The sequence below is a fragment of the Sturnira hondurensis genome, unplaced genomic scaffold (assembly GCF_014824575.4).
Source record: "Sturnira hondurensis isolate 20B ecotype Veracruz unplaced genomic scaffold, ASM1482457v3 Scaffold0002638, whole genome shotgun sequence".
Classification (NCBI taxonomy): Eukaryota; Metazoa; Chordata; class Mammalia; order Chiroptera; family Phyllostomidae; genus Sturnira; species Sturnira hondurensis.
The window spans coordinates 7,118,808-7,143,843 of record NW_028075269.1 but is presented as its reverse complement, the minus strand read 5'-3'; positions in this window follow the sequence as shown (position 1 = coordinate 7,143,843).

Genomic DNA, 25,036 nt, shown 5'->3' with positions numbered 1-25,036 from the left:
ATTATTTTTTATCAGAATTACTATGTAATTATCGGAATTACTAGCCCTCTTCTAATACACTCCACTCATTGGAATAGACTTTTCAAATTCAAATATATTAAGACCACATGCCTCCTGGCTTAAAAGTCCCTCAACGACTTCCCCACACCCTCCAGATAAAGTCTCAGCTCTTTCCTCTTCTGCTGTTCATGAATTTACCTTGTTGATCTGCCTGTCTTTAGCTCTCTCCTTCCCTTTTGAACTCCAACAATAGTTAATCTCTTGCCTGTCTCTGAAAACATCGGGCTAACACCATTCTTATTCTCTCAGATTTTATACACACCATTCTCTCTGCTTGGAAATTTCTGCGCCTCTTGGCTTCCTTGCATGGATTTTCTTTTTCAGGTAATGATTTTCAGGTAACAGCTTGGATATAATTAATGTCTGCTGAAGTGTCTCTTGACCTATATATATCCTGAACTTCACCTCATTCTCTTTCCCCCACTCATGCTTCCAGGAATTATTCTGCATAATAATTCATATCAACTAATACAGATCACTTGCCAGACTACTACTCTGCCTTTCCCAACTAGATTTTTATTGTTTCTTACTTGCACATAATTGCAGATTTTTACCTTTTATAAACACATGGTTGGCCCATTCTTTCTTGAACCAGTGTGCTCTTTAATCTGATTGGCCTAATGATTTTTTACTAAGATTTCATTTGAACAACCAATCACAAAAAATTGTATTTTTTCCAGTTTAAGAAGACTGCATCCCAGAGTCTTATCTCTTAATACATTAAGGGAAATATATTCCTCCTTCTAATCTCTCTCACTTTTTTCCTGTTCTTCACAGACTAGTCTCTTGGCTATGAGTCTGATTGTCTAAGGATGCAATCTGAGATTTAGTCATCTTTTCACCTCTCAAAGTATGCTCCTATTCTTTTGTGACTAAATATTTGTTCCACTTCATTCAACAGAAAACCAGGGGACTACCACCGGATCTTGCATTAGAAAGGATACTTAGAATGAGTCTCCAAGTTAACCCTCCAGAAATAGTCTTCACCCTGCTCTGTGTGCAGAGAGGTAGACCTCAATGGACTGCATCAAGAAGCTCCCTTACCCTCTACTTTCTGGTTGGCTTTAGCCAATTATGGACTATGGCAGGAGATAAGAGATAAGAGCAAAAGTGAAACAGAATAGAGAGACCAGAAATAAGCCCACACCTTCATGGTAATTAATATTTGACAGAGGAGGCAAGAGCACACAATGGAGCAAAGATAGTTTCTTCAATAGATCCTATCGGGAGAATTGGGCTAGTACTTGCAAAAAACCAGCTTACACCAAACACTAGGATAAACTCAAAATGGATAATAGACTTATATATGCATCAAGATACCATGAAAATTCTAGAGGAAAACACAGACAGTAAAGTTTCAGATACCCATTCAGCAATATTTTTTTGCTGACATATTTCCTTGGGCAAGGGAAACGAAGGAAAAAATAAACAAATGGGACTATATCAAATTAAATGGCTTCTGCACAGCTAAAGAAACCATCATCAAAATGAAGAGGGAACCCACTTGTACAGAAGAACATGTTTGCCAGTGATACACTGGACAAGGGTTTAATCTCCAAAATATATAAAGAACTCATATGACTCAACATCAGAAAGACAATCCAATTAAAAAAATGGGCAAAGAACCTGAACAGACACTTCTCCAAGGGGGACATATAGATGGTTCATAGACATAGAAAAAAATGCTCAACATCACTAGCCATCCAAGAGGTGCAAACTGAAACCACAATGTGATATGACTTCACAGCTATCAAAATGTCTATCAATAAATCAACAAACAATAGGTGCTGTCAAGGATGTGGAGAAAAAGGAACCTAGTGCACTGTTGAAGAGAATGCAGACCGGTGCAGCCACTGTGGGAAAGAGTATGAAATTTCCTCAGAAAATTAAAAATGGAACTGCCTTATGACTCAGCAATTCCACTGCCAGGAATATATCCAAAGACTCCCAAAATACCAATTAAAAATAACATAAGCACTTTTATGTTTATATCAGTGTTATTTGCAACAGCCAAGATTTGGAAATAACCTAAGCATCCATCAGTAGATGAGTGAATAAAAAAGCCATGGCAAATTTACACAATGGAATATTACACAACAGTAAAAAAGAAGGAACTCCTACCTTTTGCAACAGCATGGATAGAACTGGAGGTTATTATACTAAGTGAAATAAGCCAGGATATGAAAGAAAAATACCATATGATCTCACTTATAACTGGAATCTAAGAAACAAAATAAACTAATGAGCAAAATAGAATCAGAGACACAGAAACAAAGAATAGACTGATAGCTGTGAGAGGGGAGGGGCAAGGTGGGGGCTGGTTGAAAGAAGATGAAGAGATTAGACAAAGAACATATATGTATGACCCATGGACATAATCAGTGGTGTGGGAACTAACTGTAGGAAGGGAGATCTGGGGGGAGAGGGACAAAGGGGGAAATATTGGGACAACTATAATAGCAAAAACAATAAAAAAGAAAATAATAAACTGAAAAGTTATTCTACAATTAAAAACCTTTTTCTAAGCTAAAAGAAATAAAGGAGGTATGAAGAAGAGTGAGGTAAGTGTGTTTATTCTCCCAGATCCCTCCTCACTAGGTGTGGTGAGCTGTCATAAATTCTTGCTCTCTTGGCTGCTTAAATTCCGAGTCCCGATGACTGCTTACTGTCATAAGTATACACACACCCAGGGTGCTGTGTGATTCTTGACTGGTTTCTTCAACTCTGCCTACACCTTTATGAATAAGTCCTTTATTAAATTATTCCCAAATTACTCAGTTTGAATATGCTGTTTTTTCCTACCAAAATCTTAATTAACAGCTTTCCCATATATTCTCTGACCACACCCCTCTTCTACTTCTTTATCTTCTCTCCACGCCCTTCGGGTCTGAATTGATTCATTCTACCTCCCATACGTTTTAAGAAATATGAGGCATAGAAATGGGAAATTATGAGCAGTTAACAAGAAGGTGGTGACCTATGTCCTCTGATTCAGTAACAAGACCAGTTCAGCATGAGAGTATCGGTGAGCCCAATCACAGGAAAAAGGCCATTTGGGGCCACATTCCATCTGAAACTGTCAACAAGTATTCAACAGACATAATTTTATACTTTTCACTCTTGGTGAAGTTATTGTCCTTGAGGGTCTACTTGTCCTTTTAAATAATACTAGCCACTGCACAAAGTAGTCACCCAGAGTGGAATAAATCTAAACTAAAGTAGTAAACCTCAGCTTTCTTTCTTGTTCTCAGACATTCTAGAGACCATGGTCTTTTGTCCACCACCATGTAGTTTTATAAACTTGATTGTTTTCTGCTTTTTACTACTATGGCCAGATAGTCATCTAAGGGCAAAATGCCTATTTGGAGAACCCTTATATACTTTGATTGGGCACCAACAGTACACAGATCAAGTTGCTAGTGACAACTCGAAATACCTTCTTTGTGCTCTAAGCAGAACAGCATACAAAAAAGCCCAATTACTTCCTAAAATTTTCAGGCTTTTAAGCAGTCCATTGTTTTGTTACATTGAGTGTTCTATTTTGCATAAACTCCTCTAGGTTAACCCTTAAAGCTAGCTGACTTGGTAGCCCTGATGTTCTAGTGTGTTTTAAACCTCTTCCCATTTAGTTTGCTCTGAAGGTCAGATTAATGGACATTGCATGCTTTCTTTAATTAATTCATTGATGAAGTACCAGACCCTTATTACAGTGCATTCTATTCAAGAATAAAAACTACGGAAAACTTCAGTTGTTTGGATGTATTTCACTCCTGTTATACCTAACTCTGAAATAGGTTATTTAGATCTTCCTAATCTCTTTTCTCATTAGTAGATATAAAGGAGATGAAGCATGTATTCGGCCTAATTTAATGCCTGGCATAAGTGAACAGTGTGTAAGGGCAACGGTGTACTTAGGGTCACAATAAATTGGACAAATTTTGGTCTACTTCTCATTTGACTTCACTTCAATAACAGTATTACATGCTTTCCTTGTGACAACAATCTGCTTTCCATTGTCTGTATATCTCTTCAGTCTCCTTTCTAGGCTCATCCTATATAAATTCCAAAGGATTGCCTCAGGCCAATGTTTTTTTTTATTCCTTTAAACTAAGTGATCTCATCCTTGATTACAACTTTAGTTATCATTTATCTCTAGTTTAATCATCTCCTTTGAGCTCTAACTTCATATATCCAACCATGTGCTTGATATTTCTACTGAGGTATCTAAAAAGCAAACGTTGTGACATTAAACCCTAACTTTGATTTTTTTTCAGTGTGTGAAAACAAGATGTATTCATTTTTTGAAACTTAAAGATATCCTCGATAGCCTCCTCTACCTCACTCACCAAAAGTCATCCATCTCCATTCATGTTCTACTGATTTTATTTCCCAAATATGTTTTGAATCCAGTTATTTTTCATCTCACTACAATTTTAATCTAATTTTTTCACCTAGACCATTGAAAAAATACACACTGTGTCAGAGTAAACTTTACAAAGGAAAAAACTCTTGTCATATCATACTTAAAGTACATGAATAGTTTCCCATTAGTCTTAGAATAAAGCTTAATTCCCTATCACGGATACTTCTATCTTCACCCTTTGCTTTCTACTCACACTGACTTATTTTAGACCCTTGTATGCACTGTGTTCTTTACTACCAGACTTCCATATGCTGTGCCTTCAGGCTAATAAAATGTTCTAGACAAGCTGTCCAAATTACCCAGGCTCATTCAGATTCCTTGGTATATGCTTTTCATATCTCTGTGTATACTTCTTTCACAATATCTGATTTATTCATTTACCTATACAACAATTATGGAGTTACTATATGGTTGCATTAGGCCTTGCAGATAGGACAATGAATGAGATAGAAACTATTTGTATTCTCACTGAGTTTGTGTTCTAGTTTTTATAATTTGTAGTTAGAGTTCATAGTTGTTTGTAGACATATTAAATTAATACCTGACTCCCTCAACAAACTTATCTCCATGAGTATGGAGGCCTCTCTTTCCTCTGTCATAGTTACTTTGACCATAACACACATTATTCTAAAACTAAGTGGCTTGAAATACTAATTGTAATTTGTTATTGTTCCTGGTGTCTGTGAATAGGAATAAGAAAGAACTCAGCCAAAGAGAGATCATAGACTGAGGGTTTGAATCATCTAACTCTCATTTACTCATATTGGATGACTGATTGAGATGTTGGCCGGGAATCTCAGTGCCAGTGTTCCCAGACCTCTGCCTGTGGTCTTCACACCTACATGGATTCCACCAGTGAACCTTCTTAGAGAGAGCCAGGTGGAGGCATATCTATCACCCTACATGATCTAGCCTTAGATGTTATGTAGTGCACTTCTATTGCGTTTTATTGATTCAGCTAGTTGCAAAAGTTTGCTCAGGTTCAAGGGTGTTTGCATACACCCTCCTCCCATCTCAGTGGGAAAAGTGAGAGATGCATTGCAGGATAAGCATGTGGAATGCAATACACACATATATATGCATACAGACACATATTCATCTTTAGAAAATACAATTATCTATGTATATTATTATAATCTTATTATCTAGCACTTACCTTGTATATAGTAGGTGCATGTTAAATAATTATTAATAGAAAAAGTAATGGATGAAACTAAGAAGGCAGCCAAATCATGAAGGCTAGATTGTAAAGTGTCCTATGTATAATATCCTATGTCATTCATTTATTCCCAGATATTTTTAACCTGCTCTTGGGAATTGTGACCCAGCATACAATCCTCTGGATTCTTGACAGCTCAGTTTCTACTGCATTTTCTAGTTCGTGTAAATAGACAGAGGGTGGGAATGAGACAATGGAAACTTCTTAGAACTGCTTTATCCCCATGAATTTGATCTTGGGGACAACATGTAGTTTAGTTTTTAATTGTGTCAGCTCCTCCTATTCTACAGATATCAGAGATCATTGCTACCAGGGTTGAGTAGGGGATGAAAGCAGAACTTCATGCCACGAAGTGGCATTTTGAATTGCCTTTGTCACTCAAAAATAATTGAAACAATGATGCATCCCCACAGGAGAAGTCACCTGTGAACTCGGATTTACAAGTGTCACCGAAACAATAGGCAGTGTCTTTTGCCTGTTGTCGAGGAAAGGACAAAAACAGAATTGGCAGTTCCTGCAACACTGGATTTACAGTCAGCTGGAGCTAACCATACTATGGATTTCATTACCATTTCTCAAATGTGATCTCTTTAGGCGCTCTTGTGAGATCAACCATAAAAAGAAAAGAATAAAGATGAAATTTACTGCAAGGCTTTTTGCAAGATTCCATATTTCTGACTGTGGAATGTATTTCTGTTTCCAGTTTATTGAAATTGTTATAATCCTGTCATCTGGGTAAGTAGAGTTATTCTGTATTGGGGCAACATTTACTTCTCTTGTTTTACCCATAAAACCAATAGTGACTGGCATTTTCCAACAACACGATGACTGCCAAAAGGAAAGGGGGTAGAAGAAGGTAGAAGAGGCTAAATGGGGGATAAATGGTGGTGGAAGGAGACTTGACTCAGGGTGGTGTACACACAATACAACATACAGACACAGGTGATGTATTATAGATTTGCTCACCTGAAACCTATATCATTTTATTAACCAATGCTGCCCCCCAAAATTCAATGAGAAATTGAAAAGAACCAACAGCTTTGATGAGTTTAAACTCAAAGAACTGAATCTCAGCTGGTTCTTCTCGTGATTCATTAAGCAGCCTAATCTTCTGTATCTGTAACCCAAAGACTAAACCTGTAATTGACCAGACATATCAGAGGTCAACAGTAAGTACTGCAACAGTAAGTCATTCTCTTCCTCTCTGCCTTGTGAAAACACAGAAAGTACGCGGTGGAAAGAATCCTTCCTTGTCAATAACACCCAGTCATTCCTGGGTAATCCTGATGAGTTTTCTTTGCTGTTGGACTACAGATTCACAACTTGTAAACCCAACAAAAGTACATTAGAGCTCATTTAAAAACTAGAGGAGTATTAACAAGTCAAATGGAGGCCTCAGGCAGGGCCCAGAGGCCAGGACTGGGAATGGTCTCATCTGCTCCAGTATTTATCTGTATCTATCTAAAAATCTCCCTCTCTTTCCCTCCACCCCTACCCCTCCTCATTCCCAGATCAGCTTTCTAGTCATAAATGTATGTATGGATGCATTTATTTATTTCTTTATTCTGGCTTATGATAGATAAGAGGTCGCAGGATATGGCTTCCCCCTGACAATAATAAATAAAATCCACATGTCACTTTTAGAGTCACATAAAACTTAATTAGCTGTCTCTCAGTCTCAATTCCAGAACCCTGGGAGACAGTCTTATCAGCTAGTAATTTTTTTCAAATTACCACTAATTGGTTATTCAATCTATTGAATGAATTTGTCCTTGTACATTTTTAGAAATAAAAAATAGAATAGAAAATATCAGACTCTAAGACCCACAGTAAGATGCTGTAAGTATATGAGTGTGGATACCTGATACTAATGTAAAATGTACTGTAAGTATACGTGAAAAAGTTTGAAAAACACTTTTGTAGACCACTTTGGAGGAGATGCTTATGCTAACCTAATCAAACCACATTCAGCTTCTTCAAAGAAGGAACTAAAATACTTTTTATACCTGGCTGTGGGATTCACCCTCTGGGGACGGGGGGTGTAGTGTGGTTTTAAAGTGTATCACATGTAGGGGGTGCAGAAATCCCCTGAGTCATTCACCACCTGCTCTCACATCTTGTCTCCAGCATCCTCTCTGTGACTTGAGACCAGATAATGAACTCTCTGGACCTCATATACATTGCATTTAAAATGGGAACTTAATAAAGTTTGTTTCTTTTCCATCTCTCCTTACAGATTTACTGTAGATATTAAAGAGATAATCCATACCCTTAGCAAACTGTGGCACTGAGTTCAAAATTTTTACTCTTACAATATTAGGTATTGTTCATCATCATTACTAATATTCCTATTGACAAAGTGTATTTACCACATTTTTCCTCTTCCTGTGGGACTCTTCCCTGTTCCCATTAATGTTGTGAAGCTTCTACACTAATCCAAGAAGCCTTAATTTTAATAATAAAAGCATTAATGCCACCTGGAGCCTGAAATACTACTGAGTTTCTTCTCTGAGAGGGAGGCTGTTCACTGCATGAATTTCACACTCCAGTGCTAATCCCCCAAGAACTTTAAGTATTCTCTCTCCCTTGTGTGACCCTACTCTTCCTCACACGGGGGGCAATGGGGACTTTTGCTTCCTAAGTGTTATAAAGATTGTATCAAGACATAGTATAGAGTATGCTAATTGGGCTCACTGTTTAATATGTCACCGTTTCCTTATGCTTTAGGATAAGTCCATTGATGCTGGGTACCCTTAGATTCAGATGTATTTAAGATTCCAACAGTTGTTTAAGGAAATTTTACTTGAGTGAATTTCTTCTTCTTCTTTTTTCTTTTGTTTACCCGCCATGGGAGTTCCTTTGTCTTCAATAGACTGGACAGCTTATCCTCATAGTTTCAAAATATATCCAGGCATTACTGAATATGAGCATGAACATAATACACAACTTTAGGTCCTCAAATAGAGATTCCCTGTTACCAAGGCAACAATGAAGAGTAGAGAGGGTCACTCTTATGTGAATACAAACATGTAGTTACACAAGACCTTGACATCAAAAGGGTTTTGTACTTGGTTGAATGCTATGCTGTCACTGTGTTATAATTCTTAATAATTTTATCTTTGAACTTGAATTTTGAAAATGAAGTACAGTGGGGCAATAGAGCAGAAAATATTCATGCAATATATGTGTCCCATATTCTTTATCACCCTATTTGCCTAAAGCATTCATTATGTCTGATGAAAACAGAATTATCCCAATGGACTCTGAATCTATAGTAATTCATGAGACTCGACATAAATAAAATGTAATCCTGTTAAGTCTATAACAGAGTGAGCAGAGTTTCTGCTCGCCCCAAGAGGCCACACTTCATTTGAACCAGAATTTGCTCCGAATGTAGAAGGGAGATAATGGCATTCAGAGAAACAAGAGTGACCAAGAAGCCCTATCTTATCTTTCTTAGTCATGTCACTTTCCTGTATTAGCCAGACACTTAGGCTCAAATGACAGCATAGGAAGAGAAGAAAATAAGAAGCACCTCGTTATGTCCTTTCCTTTCTGTCTTTCCTTCTTCATCAGCAAGTCAAACATAAAGAGTACTGGTGGATGTGCATGTATCAAGAAGTAAAATTAATAAGTTGAGTTATCTTTGTGAGATGCTTTTATTGTTCCAGGAAGAAGACAATACATTTGAATGCATGAGCTACAAGATGCAAATTATACAACTTCAGGGATCCCCCATAAGAATTATACTCTTATAATTACATTTAAATTTGGCATTGACTTTGCAGGGAAGATGGTAAAGTACGTAGATGTGAGAAGATGTGAGAAGTCCTCTTCTCCCAAGGACATACTAAAACTGCAGCTATATATAGAGCTACCATCTGAGAATGACCTGAAGAGTAACTAAACAGAATTTCTACAACTGAGGACATAAAAAGGAAGCCACCTAGAGACGGGTAGGGGGTAGAGATTGGTCTGGTCAGGACACATACCTCTGGTGTGGTGATTCACAAGTAAGAGAGACATTACAACCTTGTCCCCTCACCCTGAGGGGACTCTTAGTAAGGAATCCAAGCCCCATATTGGCCACCCCCCAGTCCTGGGGACCTACACAATTAAGGGGAGGCCTCATAACATTTGGCTTTGAGGACCAGCAGGGATTACATCTGAGAGAGCAGAAGGGCTATAGGAAAGCAGCCTCTATGCTTAAAGGGTCCACACACAAACTCATGGGCTCTGAGCTCCAGAGCAGACAGCAGTTTGAACAGTGTGCTTGGGTTGGGTCTTAGTGGAGTAATGACATTGACCAATTTTAGGCAGAGGGCTGGAGGTGCAGGGATCAGTAGGAACAGAAGCTCTCTGGGGACAGAAGTGAACTAAGTGAAACAGAGTAAGGCAAATCACTTATTTTACTTGTATGTGGGATCTAAAAAGCAAATAAAGCTGAACAAAATACACTCACAGATACAGAGACAAATTGGTAATTGCCAGAGGGCAGAGGTATGGGGGAATGGGTGGAAAGGTAAAGAGGAGTAAGAGGTACAAACTTCCATTTATGGAATAAATAAATTGTGAGGATGTAATGTATGGCACAGAGAAAATTGTTAATGATGTTGTAATAACCATGTATGGTGACTGAAGGTTACTAGACTTACTGTGGTGATCCTATCATAAGGTCTGTAAATGTCAAATCAATATATTGGGCACCTAAAATTGATGTAAAATTGTGTGTCAACTACACATTAATAACAAGCTAAAAATAGCATTGTGTAATATTAAGATGAATGGTAAAATTCATGCTAATATTTAAAATTTTTCAATTGTATTTACTGAGGATGGCATGAAACAGCCAAGGATAAACATGACCACAAATCAAAAGTAAAATCACAAAAGAAAGAAAAACTTTTTAGATATTCAACATAACTATTCAACATAACTTTTTTCCTGCTTTTTATAGAGGGAAACTGATGTTTTCATTTTGCTGGGCTTCACAAATTAGGTAGCTGGACCTACGAGTAGAATCAACTAAGAAGTTGGGTGTAGGAAATGTGAGCCTTTTATGATATTTAGTTTCCTTTTCTAAAGGAAACTATTTTTTCCTCTAAATCAACACAACATTTTGCTTTTCTGGGCAATTGTGTTTCTAGGAAAATCTTACATCAACACAATTGTTTATTATTTACATGTTTTACATGTTTTTTAGTTTACCTGTTGACAGGAAGGGAAAGAAACACCCGTGTATCTCTCCATACTCCTACTTCATTCGATTCCTTTTCCATGGAATCCCACCCCCACTGCTTCTCACTTAGATTTCACGGGTGATGAGTTGGATGGCACTTCTCAGCAAGGCTCCTTGGGTGTTCTAGCAGTTTAGATCACCTCCGCTGCAGACAAAGCTGCTAGAAACACATGCAAAACTGAGTTCCCCTCAGAGTTATTCTGAGAACCTTAATTCATTTGAGAAGTGGAGGATGGCAAAGAACTTCATCCTACACTCCAACTTACAAAGCAGAGAAAAACACTGAATTTTCTGTGATGACAGATCAGAGGAGAAGTCAGTCCGAAACAGCATCATAGCATCGATGGCCAGAATACAACAACCCTCACACGTCCCAGGCAACGACAGCCTTTCCCTCTTGGTAGCAACAGTTTTCCTGAGGTGTGGTTAGAGGTGCAATAAGTCCAACGCAGTGTGTGGGATTGCAAAGAAGGGGATGGGAATGTCGACAGCGAACCAAATGATGAGGCTAAGGAGGCCCACAGGAGGAACCATATGGCCATGCATATGCATGGCGATTTGGATCAGGAGCACATGTGGCTGGGTGACGGGATGGGACTGCGCGGGGAGAGCAGTCAGAATCAGTCCTAAACACTACTTACTCTCCACTGAGCGCTTCCCCAGGGTGGAAAAATAGCTCTCAATTATATGAAAATGGATTTCTTCACTCCCACCAGCGAGGGAATATCTGGATCTGAATATGATTGCACTCTTTCTGCACTGGAGAAACTGAGTTCTTCCTGTATATTAAAAAAAAACAACTTTGATTGATTTTCGCCATCTGTGTTCTTTTTGACTGATTTCTCACACATCTTTATAGCATTGATGATGATGTCATGCATATCGATACCATCTATTTAGCCAGACGTAATCTTATAGAAAATCTGCGGGAACCCTTCAGTATTGTTTGAACCACAACCGTGAAGAAATCGCATTGGTCTCAATACAGTGAAGCAATAAGGGTGAGAAACAAGGCCTGTAATGTTTAATAAATGCCATCTCGATGCTGCTTAGCCGCTTTGTTTTGTTATATATTGAAACAAAAATATTGTGGCATCTCTGTAAAGAAGATAGTTTGGCATGAATAGTAACTATAACAGAACTTACTAGTTGCGAATGAATTGAAGTGATATAAGAAGCTGTTATATACCTAATATTAGTAACATTTCATCCTCAAGGCAGCTTCCTCCTAAATGTAATTTCAGACATCATTCTCTATCTGTAAGTCTAGAGTACCCCTTCTGAACCAGTGCATATTAAAAATTGGCAGTTACTTTCCAGGCAATTTGCTTTTAAGGAAATTTTCCAAATAAGAGCAACCAAATGAAAGGTAAAGATTGAGAAAATTTACCTTTATTCTATTTAAAAATTCAAAGTATTTCTTGTCATTCCTTACAAATAATGTAACTATGAGGCCTCTGAGGCAATCAGTGACATTATTGCTGAACACCTAACCCCTGTTAAATTGTTGTCTCTAAAGTAAAGAACATGCATCACCCAACATTACTTGGAATGTAATTCTAAAGGAATCAGCATATGACAAAGGCTCAAAAGTGTGCAAAATGCCACATGAATTTTTATTAAACAAATATTTGTGAAATAATGTATTTGCAAGGTGCTATCATGAGGTGCCATGATACAGTGGTGATAGAAATATTTCTTCTTTTATAGAGCTTGCATTTGATTTAGAGTATACAGAGACATAAACAAACAGGTAATTTTAGATTAGAGTTGTAAAGAAAATGAAAGAAGTGAATACTGAATGACTATGTGTGAGGGCTTTTTAAACTAGTGATAAAAATCCTCTTGAGGTCACATGGTTGAAACTCAGTTCATGAGAAGGGCCCAGGCATGTAGAATCTGGAGAGAGAAGTACTTCTCAGACTAGTAAGAAATATGAAGAACTTGAGATGCAAGTCACCGTAGAGAATTTGAAATTCAGAAGAAACAGAAGAATGATTTGGATGGCTAGACCGTAATAAGCAAGGCAGAAAGAAGCAGGAGCAGGAGCCAAATAGGAGAGATCACAGAGCAGGAATCAGATCATACAAAGCCACAGCAAGCGTTTCAACTGCCCCTGTTCCCCCTCACCACCACCCCTTGCTCCGAACTAATCCCATTTTGACAGGTTTTATATCTATATTTGCTCTGTCTTAACTCCATCCTTTGCTTCCATGAGGACAGGCCATGTTTTACTCTTTCTGATGAAATGCAGATATAGACCAGATTGCTCTATCCTTTGATATTTAAAAGAGTTTGGCTTAAAATACTCAGATATTAAGTAGTAGGAAAACCAATGAAAGTTGCAACTCTTCAAAGATTTTTGTGAATGAGGAATACTCACTGAGTATTCTAAGTAAACTAAGTATTCTGTAGTATTCTAAGTAAACTCAGTATTCTGAGTATTCTGAGTAAACTAAGTATTCACTTAATTTAGTTTGAAAATTAACTAGTTAAATTTAAAAATTTGAATGCCTAATGAATAGTTTAAAAAAGAAAAGAAATCCTGATAATTCCCATATGGTAAAGATAAAAATAAAACTTAAAATCAATAGTTCCAATTTAATGCTGCAGATGTTGGCTAAGTGTATCACGAATAAATAAGCTTTATATTTAAAAAATCTACCTACAGAATAATCATCACATCCTGATGATATGATAGCGAAGGAAAATTTTCCAAATATTCAAGGAATGGATACATGGTTTCTATTTTATAAAAGCAAAATGTTCAAGAGAATGGAAAAAATTGAGATTTCCAAACTTATTTTGAGTTTAGCACGTATGGACTTACTGCTAAGGCACAAAAATGGCTGTACAAGAAAGTAAAAATGTAGGCAAATCTCATTTAAAGACACATATGCAAAATCCTAATTAAAATATTAAAAGCTAAATTCAGAAATATACATTTAAAAAAATCCACAGCATGACCCCAAACTAATTAACATAATTAGATCCATTAGTAGGTTAAAAGAGAGGTAAAAATTTAATACAACATCATGAAAAAGAAAATTCTTAGCAAACTAGAAATAGAAAGGTGTTTTTTAACCGGCTATATTCAATCCACAAAATTCACTAAAACATTATAATTAATGTTTCACTGGAATTCTAGCCAAGGCATAGCAAATAAAGAAACATAACAGTCTATTTTCATAGTTTAATTTTCTACATAATAGATTTAGAAAACTCTATACAAACATCATTAAAAATAATTTAAGAACAAGCAAGTTTGTTAGTTGTATACAACAAGATTAACACCTCCATGCAGAAAAGTTTTCCCACTTAACAGTAAGAAATAAATTTTAAAAACTTATCCAGAGAAAAAGTAAATATCATAAGCCATTTTGTTCCATGGAAAAACTCTTACTGTATGTGGTGTGTGTGTGTGTGTGTGTGTCTACATTGAAGCTACAGACCAATGTGGACATATGTATGATATTAATTATTCCAAGAACAAAAATGTTCAAGAACATCATCTCTTATGTAATAATAATTAATCTGGTCTAATTGGTCTTTCAGTTGGACAACTTCCAGTCTGAAAGTCTGGGAAAATCTTTGTGCTGCTTCTTTGATAATTTCTTTCTCTTTGTTCTTTTTTCCTGGTTCACCTATTATTCATATGCTCTATTTCCTTTCCTCTTCTCTTTTATATCTTTTCAAATTTTTTGCTCTAACTTTGAGAAAACTTTCTCAACTATATTCTCTAACACTTAAACTATTATTTTTATTTTATCCACATAATTATAATTTTCAAGAATTCTTTTCTATTCACTGAATATTTTTATAGCATGTTTCATAAATGTATTATATTCTAGAATTTTTCAGGGTATAACAATTATAATATTTTAGTGTTTTTCCTTAGTATGTTTGTCCACCAAGATGGTTTCTCTTATTTGTTCTTGTCCATTTCTTGCTTGGCCATAACTTTCTTCTCTTGTATGAATATATTTGGCTCTATAGAAATAATTAAGTACTGGCAATTTAAAAAGGCTGATTGTGCTCTACACAATAATATAGATATATCATTTATTATTCTTTTTCTTCAGCTAATCAGAGCATCTTTAGAAGAGAGCTCTAATGTCCTTAATTTTGATAAAAAGTATTTAGTTTTCAACATTCCAGAGGTCAGGTAGGGATGTAGCTCTAAGAGTCTCTATTTTTAAGCTTCATTATACATGCTATTACTTAATTTTCCTCTTTATCAGAAGTGTAACCCTGACTTTAACTGTGCTTTGCATCTTCAATTCAAATATATTCAGAATTACTCTTTCAAGATAATAAATCCCTATATATTTACTGGGGCAGAAAAAAAGCAGTTAGTCATCAAAGTAAAGGAAGGGTGAGGACCTAGAAATCTAATTGCTCATTAAACAGCTTTAACCCAGGCTTCCTCATTTTAGACTTCTTTGCTCTCTCAGTTTTTCCAATTCCTATGACTTTCACGTTTTGTCTAGTAAAAAGCTCATTTCAATCTATTCCCACTGCTAGATTGTAATTTTGCTCTATTGGGTTCTTTAATTTGCTTACCAGTCACACTCTTACTTTTTGTCTTCCACATTTTTTCTCTTCTCATGTTCCTGTGTATTAATGCCTTAATAAAATTATCATCAAAAAAGAAAGAAAGAATATATGACAGAGATCTTATAAAAATGACTCCTATCTTATGATAATGAATGAGAAGGCAATATAGCACTGAAGTTAGTTATCTTTAAGTTAAACAATAAATGAAATATAATTCCAATCAAGATGTGAAAATGATTTTTCATAGAAAAATCTGGGCTTTAAAGTTTTGATATAGCAAAAGGCCAAGGCAATTTTAAGAAAATGAGAAGTAGAATTCCTCTACAAGATATGAAGATGCCATAATGCTAAAGAATTGGGTATTTTGTTTGCTTTTTGTAGAGACAGAAAAGTAGACACTCAGAAAGGAACTGTAACCTTGGACATAGATCAATTTATAGATAGAAAATTTGTGTATGAAAAACTTGGCATGACAAATCAGTGAGGGGAGACAGAGATTATTTATAAAGCGATTGTAGGAAAAATGGCTAACCATATGACAATAAATAAAACCAGATTTCCTACTCTCAAATTTGAATTAAAGGCTTAAACATTAAGACTTTTGGAAAAGAATGTCTTTATATATTAGTAGCAGGTAATTATTTCTGGAAAAATAGTCAAAAAGTGTAAACTTTAATGGGAGAAATAATCAAGGACCAGAGTAAAATTAAAAATGTTGCATTACAGATGATACCATAAATAAAATTAAAAAATAAATATCTTTATGGTAGAAGGCATCTCCATAGCATGTGATTGATAAAGAACTGGCATCTAGCCCTGGCTGGCGTAGCTCAGTGGATTGAGCGCGGGCCTGCGAACCAGACGATCACGGTTCGATTCCCAGTCAGGGCACATGCCTGGGCTGCAGGCCAGTTCCCAGCAGGGGACTCATGAGAGGCAACCATACATGGATATTTCTCTCCTTCTCTCCTTCCCTTCCCCTCTAAAGATAAATAAATAAATCTTTTAAAAAAAGAATTGGCATCTAGATTATACTAAACATTTCAAATACGCCTTCAAATTAACATTAGAAAGATAAACAATCCAAAAGTAAAGAACCAAAGCAAATGAACAATACAGGAAGAGCTGATTCAGGGAAGTGAAAGCCTGAATGACCAACAAAATAAGAAAAAAAGATTCAACGTCAGTCGTTATTTATCTGATATAGTAGGCAGTTAAGCTTGGACAGAGTAGGGATGACAGACCAGGTATAGGAAAGGTCACCAGGGCAGAAAAAGTCAGGTGCCTGAAAATAGGCAACACTTGGAAAACAAGGACCTTACCCCCAGGGTGAGGTGTCCTTCTGTGGCATATCACTAGTCATGTAGTTTAGAGCCTCTGACCTTTCATATCACTGGTCATGTGGTTCCGACACATCCCTGACCTTTCCTCCCCCAGCATGTCACGAGTCATGTAGTAGACCCTCTTAAAGGAGCAACAAGGAGGCCAGAGAATAGCCTCACATGACTCCCTTGTGTGACCACTCCCTTAAGCAGCAAGGCCTAAAAACAACGAGGCTCTGATCTGCATCAAGTGATCTTAGAACCAAAGTCTAGGGTCCCTTGACCACAGATGCAGAGTTTTGGTCAAACTAGAGATAACATCTAGGCCTCAGCTTTGTGTCAGCTCCAGGTTCAGAAAAGCAGCAAGACCAGACAAGGTAAAGCCATGGCTAACATTAGGAGCAGCTGTGATGATGACTAAAGACCCCAAGTTCTGGTGCCAACCAGTCAGTGGAGACCACAACCTTGAGGTGACACTCTGGAAAGCTGATGAATATTCTCCTGTGACACTCCCCTGCAGTGCCTGCCTTTGGAAAGGAGATAAAAACCCTTAAGACAGAGAAACCAGCACGCTCTTTCTCTGGAGCAGGCCTGAACCTTTCCCCCTCACCTTCCCCCATGATCCTTCTCTCGGCCCTTCTTTCTTCCTAAGCTTCAAAGGCCCTTCCTTTGCCTCAGTAATTTGTCTCCTGAGTCCACACAGCCCACCCAGTTCACTCACCTTTTCTACCTCTGTGACTTTCTAAACAAACATTCTCTTACCATTGGAGTTGTACGGCTCTGAATATTTCCCTTGCCAAATTCAAGTACCGAGGTTACCAAACCAAGGTCACTGAACCAAGGTCCAGGGATATTCCGGCACCATTTTGCTGCTAACAAAACTACTGTTAAATTGTAAAAATTTAAATTAAAAAATATTAAGTCATAAGATAAGTAATAAGAGCAAAGTGTAATATAATCCATACAATTAAGACCATTTATAGAAAAAAATTTCAGAAAAGAATACTAAATATTTATAGTATTTAAGTATTTACAGTATATTTCTCAAAATTTTTAAAAACCTGTCTGAGAATATCATACTATTTCAAGATAGTCATTATTCTTTAGATAAAGTGCAGGGTAGTATATAAGGAGACTTTGACCATATCTCTAAATTTTATTTCTTTAAAAATTAGTATCTAAAGCAAATTTGAATGCACAAAACTTCCCAGAGCTCGTAAGTGAAAACTTCACAAGCTAATAAGGGCCCTGTTTTCTGATGCAAGATCCTTGCTCTTTCCATTTGGCCATGGTCTTATCATTGGAAGAAAGTTCATGAAGTCAGAATCAATGAGGAGATTCCAGAGGTAAATACAGCAACTGCCTCAACATTTGTATCCACAGTGCCTGGGGTATTAAAATATCAACTCAGTTTAGGAAAAAAAAGAGCAAAACCATTTGTTTGTTATTATATGTGAAAAAAATATAACATTTTTAACTGAATAATTTTCATTGTTTTGTTCTGTGTAATATAGAGCCTCCTTAAAACAGTGAAGTGATTCTCATGCTCTTGTTTATTTCATAAATCTCTCCAAAAGTCTCTACCAGATTTGTCATATGGCTGCTATCCTGGGACGCTTTGTGTTTATTCACGAATCAAGCAGCGAAGACCAGAGGCTGGCCACATCATTATTATGAAGTGCACATTCCAGGAAAAGATACAGAAATGCAGCAGACCTCTTCGTATAGAAGAAACTAATCCCCAAGAGCCAGTACTACCGAGAGGTTTTCAATGAATTGCATGAATAAGTCCTTTAAGTTCTAATGCCTTCAGACTCTGTCCAGGGGATTGACATTTTTGTGTTTTTTTTAAAATCCATGATACCTTGCTACATTATCCATTTCATTCATTTCATTTCATTCATTATTCAATTAAAGAATTGAAATTGCTTAATACCCTGTATATGTTTGCACATTCTCATTAGCATTCTGGGGAAAGGGAGAACCACTGTGTTCATCTCCAATGAGATCAAAATCTCTCTATGAGAAGGAAAAGCGAAGCTGTTCACTTTACAGCCAATGAGATACAGAGCTTAGCTTGCCCTTATAAAATTATAGAAAGCCATGCTATTGTGAATTCCATAACTGATCAGCTATCTTTAAAGGCATTGATTTATTTCATGTTGTCTTATACATTTAATGACTTCAGGATTTACACAGATTGTAAAATGCCCTTCTTGTCATGATAAGGATTTACGCATCTATCAGTCTTCACTCTTTAAAGAAATATTTATTTCATCCTCATGATCAGTACTATGTCATCTTTAATGTCATACTACCTTCAAAAGATAGTAAAATATGCAACAGCATGCAATACTCCTGCTAATGCCAGCATAACACTATGACAAAAAGAGAATCTGAAAGCATCCAAAACATAAATGTTAAGTGCTTAATAATATTGGGTTGGGAAAAAGTCCATGTGTTTTTTTCCATAAGATGGCTCTAGTAGCGTTTAGTTGTCTTTAACTTTATTCAAAACAATTTTGTTAGATCGTTTGTTAGATTGTACCGTTAGATTGTACAGCTCTCCTACCAGCATGCATTGTTTTTAAAAAAAGGATGGTGAGTTTTTGTGTGGCAATATTCATAATGAAGATAGAAGAAAATAAACAACATTATTGGCATATTATGCTTTATTATTTCAAGGAAAATAAAAATGCAACTGAAATGCAAAAAAAAAAAAAAAACCAACTCCTGGATTCATTGATCCTTAGAATTGTGCTTTTAGTCTCTACGTCATTTAATTCTGCTCCGATATTGGTTATTTCCTTCCTTCTACTTGCTCTGGACTGTCTTTGTTGTTGTTCCTCAAGTTCTTGCAGGCGTCGGGTCAGGTTGTTTGTTTGAAATGTTTCTATCTTCTTTAGGTAAGCCTGTATTGCTATGAACTTCCCTCTCAGAACTGCCTTCACTGTGTCCCGTAAGTCTTGGGTTGTTGTGAGTTCATTTTCATTTGTTTCCAGAAACTTTTTGATTTCTTCCCTGATTTCAATCTTGACCCATTAGTTGTTTAATAGCATACCATTCAGTCAAAAAAAATTGTGCAGTGTACGGAGAAGGTGCTGTGACTGATCAAATGTGTCAAATGTGGTCTGCAAAGTTTTGTGCTGGAGATTTCTTGCTGGATGTTGCTGCATGGTCTGGAAGACCAGCTGAAGGTGATAGCCATCAAATTGAGAACAATCTCAATTTGAATTAACTGAGAACAACCAGCGTTATACCTGCCACATGGGCCATACTGAAAATATCTGAATGAATAAAGCTATTGGTGAAAATGAAAAATGTGTCTTTTATTTTAGAGAACAAACCAGACTTTTTGGCTAACCCAATAAAAGAGCTTAGCATTAATCCAAGGTATGAGATGAAGCAGCTGCAATTATTTCCTACCATTGTAAATGATAAAATAAACATATGAAGCAGATTTAGGTTGTACTCAGGTACACAAGTTCATGAGCATTGAGTATGTTTTCTAACACAATGCTATAAAGTTACAATGAATTATTTGTGGAATAAATGAATTGAGAGTTATTAACACAAGGGTGCATTACAAAGAAATCTAGCATTTTTTAAAGATTTTTATTTATTTATCATTAGAGGGGAAGGGAAGGAGAGAAACATCAATGCATGGTTGCCTCTCATGAGTCCCCCGCTGGGAACTGGCCTGCAACCCAGGTATGTGCCCTGACTGGGAATCAAACCCCGATCGTGTGGTTCGCAGGCCCGCGCTCAATCCACTGAGCTACACCAGCCAGGGCAAAAGCTAGCATATTTTTAAAATAAAGATTCCCTAATTTCCAGGATTCATTGATTGATTCATTGTTGATGTTGAGTGTCAGACTGGTTCCTTGATCCTCTAAAATGACAGACAAGACATTGCTTTCTTGGTTCATAGTAGGAGAAAAGTAATGCATAAAAATTATAACAAGAACTAAGAAATGTAGAGACTGTTTGAGGCCAATGCCAGAGTCACTTAACTGAGCTTGGGATAAAGACCTCTTTGTAGAAGTGACATACCACCTCACACCTGTCAGAATGTCCAACAACAGATCATCTAACAAGTGCTGGTGAGGATGTGGAGATGGGGGAACCCTTTCGCATTGTTGGTGAGAATGGAGATCGGTGCAGCCACTGTGGAAAGTGGTATGGAGTTACCTCAAAAAATTAAAAATAGAAGGGCCTTATGACCCAGTGATTCCACTTCTGGGAATTTATCTGAAGAAACCTGACACATTAATTCAGAAGTATATATGCACTCCTATGTTCATTGCAGTGTTATTTACAATCACCAAGATCTGGAAGCAGCCTACATGTCCATCAGTAGATGGGTGGATAAAACAACTGCAGTGCATTTACACAGTGGAATACTACACGGCTATAAAAAAGAAGAAAATTTTATCCTTTGTGACAGCATTGATGGACCCAAGAACATTATGCTAAGTAAAATAAGCCAGCCAGAGAAAGACAAATACCATATGATTTCACTCATTTGTGGAATTAAAGGAACAAATTGAACCAACAAGAAAAATAGAAACAGACTCATAGCAGACTGACAGGTCTGGGGAGTGGTTGGAGGAATGTGGTATGATCAAGTGAAAAAAAAGTGATATGGGGGGATAAATGGTAATGAAAAATACAGTAAAAATGAACTACTTAAAATGGAAAAAAGAGTTTCTTTTAAACAAGAGTAATAAATTGGATTGTTTAATATTTTTCAGCCATGTTTCTACAAAAATATAATTGCTTACATATTTTTGACAACTGAAAAAAATAACTCATAAGGTTAAATTTCATGCACTATAAAATTTTGAAAACTCTCCTAAACCTTTCTGGCTTCTATCTTGTGCTAAAAAAAAGAAATAAACAAACAAAAGGGACACAAATATTGGATTGACCAAAAAGTTTGTATTTTTTCTAGAAAATAAAAGACATATTTTTCATTTTCACCAGTAACTTTATTGATTTGGATATTATGAGTATGTCAGCAATCTCCCACACAGTATGTATAACATCATTGTTCTCAATTAATGCCTCGATTTGATCATATCACCTTCAACTGGTCTACCCAACCATGGACCATTGGCCAGTGAGAAATCTCCAGCATGAAACTTTGTAGACCATTTTTAACCCATTCAATCAATCACAGCCCTTTTTCCATACACTGCACAAATCTTTTTTGCATTTCTGTTGTGTTTTTACCTTCCTTGAAATAATAAAGCATAATATGCCAAAAAATGTTGTGTATTTTCGTCCATCTTCATTATGAAAATGGCTACACAAAAATTCACCACTTTTGATTTTTTTAAAAAAGTGCATGCTGATGTGACAGCTGTCACACACAATGCAACCTAACAAATTGTTTCAAATAGAGTTGAAGATAACTGAGTGCTACTAGAGGCATCTTATGGAACAAATCAAATGAACTTTTTGGCCAACACAATGCTACAAAAAATATTAAACAAAGAGGAAGTATCCCAATAGATCCACAATCCTCCTCCCCAGATGTAACTACTATTAAGTGTCTTGCATATTTCCCCCAAAATGTTTGTGTCTATGAAATAATGTTTTATTTTTTATTATAAGTATTTATACACAACTGTGTAAATGTGTATCTATGTATATATAACTAAAGCAAATATAACTTATGAAACATATATTTCATATTATAATCTACTAATAAAATTTATATAATATGTATTTATATACTATATACATAATAAAATCTATAAATATAATATATATAAGTAATAAATGAAATGTATTCACAAATGAACATTTTACATTATATCACTCATCTTCCCCTTGCTCATTTACTAAATTATGTTGGAGACTATTTCAAATGAGCCTAAATGCCTCACTTGATAAGTAAGTTTGATAATAATATTGTAGTGAACATCTTGTCAAATAGCTTTGCGTCTGGATAAGAGTATATCAGCAAGATACGTCACTGGAAATAGAATTGCGCAACCAAAGGGTATGAGCATTGATGTCACTTTGCCAACTTGTCCCGACTTTTTTTTAGTTATGAGACAACACGCAGTAGTTTAAATGAGTGCTAATATAGAGAATGTAGATAAGTGATCATTTTCTCCCCTCTCCCCTTACCTCCCTTCTCCAAATCGAACTCAGCCAGTATCCTCTCTTGAAATGTATCAGTTTAGAAGGCTCCTTCCAGATCTTTCCATGTGTTAAACACACCTCCCAAGCTCATTTGTTAGTTCTTTGGAAATATGACAATTTTATTAATCAAAATATTACTTCACCCAAGTGAAGATCTTATACTCAGTGTACACCTAATAATAAAAGACTTTATATGTATGTTTATATATGAGTATATATATGAGTCTATATATACATATATATGAACGAGTTAAGTGAAACTCAGGAACTCTATAAGTAGGAAACAATATTTATTAGTGAATTTGTGAATTGATCTTCAGTTTGTTTTTGCAAGTCAGAGAATAACTATTTTTTCAGAATAGAATCTGTGCCTTACTGAAAAAGTCAGCATCTGGAGGCAACCTGGGCTTGGTCCTCATTAAGAAAAGACCACACTTGTGGATTATCACATATTCGTGAAATTCAAATACATCCTTTTTCTTAGAGAAGCTTCAAATAAACAAAGAGAATAATAGAAAATAAATGGTATACATTACTCAATTATTTAATATGACGCTAGTTTTAATACTCTTTGCCAATGTCAGTTCAGGCTTGAGATTTAAAGGCTTTGGAGTTTAATCATTATTATTTCCCCAATTATTGTAGCAGATTGTGTAATTTGATATGCTGGGATTCGCATGCAAGAGGATTGCTGAGGAGTGTTCTAGAAACATAATTCATGTGGTTACCGCTTTCAGTGTTCCTCATTACTTCATGCGTATTTCCATCTGTCTTGATTATCCTTTGGGCTGAAGGGCTTCCTTTAACATTTCCTGCACTGCAGACCTCCTAGCAATACATTCTTTCAGTTTTGTCTAGAAAAGTTGTTATTTCATGTTCATATGTGAAATTATTTTTATTGGATAAAAACTCAAGTTTAACAGCTTTTAAAAAATGTCATTTATTTATTTTTAGAGAAGGGGGTGGGAGGAAGAAACAGAGGGGGAGAAACATCAATATGTGGTTGCTTCTCATATGCCCCCAACTGGGGACCTGGCCCACAACCTGGGCACATGCCCTGACTGAGAATCGAACCAGTGACCCTTTGGTTTGCAGGTCAGTGCTCAATCCACTGAGCCACACCAGCCAGGGCAAGTTTAACAGCTTTTATAACTCAGCACATAAAAGATGTTGCTCCACTGCCTTCCTGACTGCATTGTTTTTGATAAGGAATCTTCCATCATACTTAGTTTTGATCCTTTGTATTTATTTTTCCTGTTTGTTTTAACTATTTAACATCATTACTGGTTTTGAGCCCTTTAGTATGGTGTATCTTGACATATTTTTCTCTATGTTTCTTGTGCCTGGGGATTATTGAGCTTCTTGTTACTATAAGTTTATAAATTTCATCAAATTTGCAAAAACTTTCTAGGTCAGTTTTCTAAATATTTTTCTCCCTTCACAATCCTTTAAGGATTTAAAACATATTCCTTCATTTGAAGTTGTCCTACAGATCAATAATACTCTTCATTTTTGAGAATTATTTTTTTCTGCATTAAATTTTGGTTAGTTACCATACTTACATTTTCAAATTCACTTACCTTTTTTTTCCTGCACTGTATGGTGTGCTGTTAACCATACACACTTATACATTGTATGTATTTCATCCCACACATTATAGTTCTTATCTCACTAAGTTTGATGTGGGTCTTTTTTTATATCTTCTATCATTCTACTTAACTTTTTAAACATATGGAATATCTTTAAAATGACTGTTTATGAAGTCCTGGTGTGCTAATTACAGTATTTTGCTCAGATCTGGCATGGTTTCCATGTTTTTTTTTCTCCTCATTGTGGGTAATATTTTCTTACATATCTGATCATCTTTGATTGAATGCCAGGCATTTCAAATTTTATTTTATTGGGTGCTAGATATTACTATATTCTTTTATTTTTTTATGTTTTAATTTTAGAGAGAGGGGAAGGGATGGAGAAAGAGAGGGAGAGAAACACCGATGTGCGGGAGAAACATCGGTCGGTTTCCTCTCGCACACGCCCAACCAGGGACCTGGCCCACTACC